This window comes from Poecilia formosa, unplaced genomic scaffold (genome assembly GCF_000485575.1).
Source record: "Poecilia formosa unplaced genomic scaffold, Poecilia_formosa-5.1.2 Scaffold28, whole genome shotgun sequence".
NCBI classification, from domain to species: Eukaryota; Metazoa; Chordata; class Actinopteri; order Cyprinodontiformes; family Poeciliidae; genus Poecilia; species Poecilia formosa.
Genome location: NW_006799967.1, coordinates 1,327,231 through 1,328,771, shown reverse-complemented (window position 1 = coordinate 1,328,771; position 1,541 = coordinate 1,327,231).

Genomic DNA, 1,541 nt, shown 5'->3' with positions numbered 1-1,541 from the left:
TGACATTAACTTTATTAAATAATAATAATAAAAAAAAACTAATTATACTGTTCCTGCTCTCTGGTGACTGTCAAATGTTCCCAAAGTGTCTTGTCCTTCACTTAACCACTTCATATCCATGGCCTTAACTTCAGTACTTATGAAATGTTTTGAAAGAATTGCTGTTGAAATGTTTCCGATGAGCAAGACCCCCTGCAGTTTGTCTATAGGCAGAGGATGCTGTCACCAGTGTAATCACTTCATGTGTAGGAGGACTCTAAGGCCGATACACTGGTTCTTTTTGCAGCTTTTGATACAGTCCAGCCTCTCTTGATTGTTCTTGAACAATGGTGAAATCTTCAATGAAGATTCATGAGGGTATTGCAATCAAACTGGGGCAATAGATCTTGCAGCACCCGCCTCACATACTGTTAGCATAATTATGAATTATTACCTTTTCTGTGATGTTTCTTATCTTTTTGCAACACGTTTGTATGTTTTACAGTCACTGTAGAATCAGCGGCAGCAAATTTCTTGTAGGGGACAATAAAGTGTGTCTTATCTGCATAATACCGAATTGCAAGCATTAAGCTACCCATCTGGCTTTTGAATAGGTCAGTTTCTTTTTGCACTTCTATCTACCAAATTGAGACATTTTCTGCAGAAAAGAAGACGGATACTTTTTTGTGGTTTCTCAAATGAAGGCTTCACAGACGCTTCACACCCCACCCACAGTTTCAAGAAACTTCCAAAGGTGTGGCAACATGTAAATCAACAGGAAAGCCTTCACTAATCTCCACCAGATATACCAAATGAATGAATGGACTTCACATCCTATTTCCTATTTCAGGATAATGTCTAATTATAATTCTGCATGAAACAATTGTCAATGTTTGATTGTGTACTTGGGTACAAAAGATAATTTGCTCATTGAATCTGTAGTAAACTCAGATAAAGATCATGCTTAATGTATTATTCTGTATTGAATTTAGCCAAACATGAAAAGAAAAAACAAAAAAAACAAATTTAAGGTAGTCCATAAAACAGGAATTAGCCTCGTCGGTTAGTGAATTGTGTAAATACAACCACAAAGGTGTAGATTTGCATTTGTGTAAATTTACATGTCAGTTGAGGCGCTGATATTTAGGTCCTGGTAAACATGAAAGTGACATAAACATGTATTTTTTTATGACAAGGGTTTGAATTTGTCATGAGTAGTTTTTAGACCAGCTATGCACATTACATCCAGTAACAGAGACTGCATGTTTTCAAATGCTATAAAAGGCCTCATAAGATAACAATCACTCTGACGGAGGACAGTGTGAAGAAACGAGTTGGTGACAAACCTGGCAGTTCTGAAACCACCATGAGTGTAAATAGCATGCGACTTTTCACCAGTCTGTGAAACCGAGGAAGCTTCATGATTAAAAAAAGAGAAACATTCAAGAGTTTAAAATGTTCAGTTGCTTTTTCCTTGAGAACAAATTAGGCTGACTACACTCTAGGACAGGGGTGTCAAACTCATTTTGGTTTAGGGGCCGCATACAGCTTGATCTGATCTG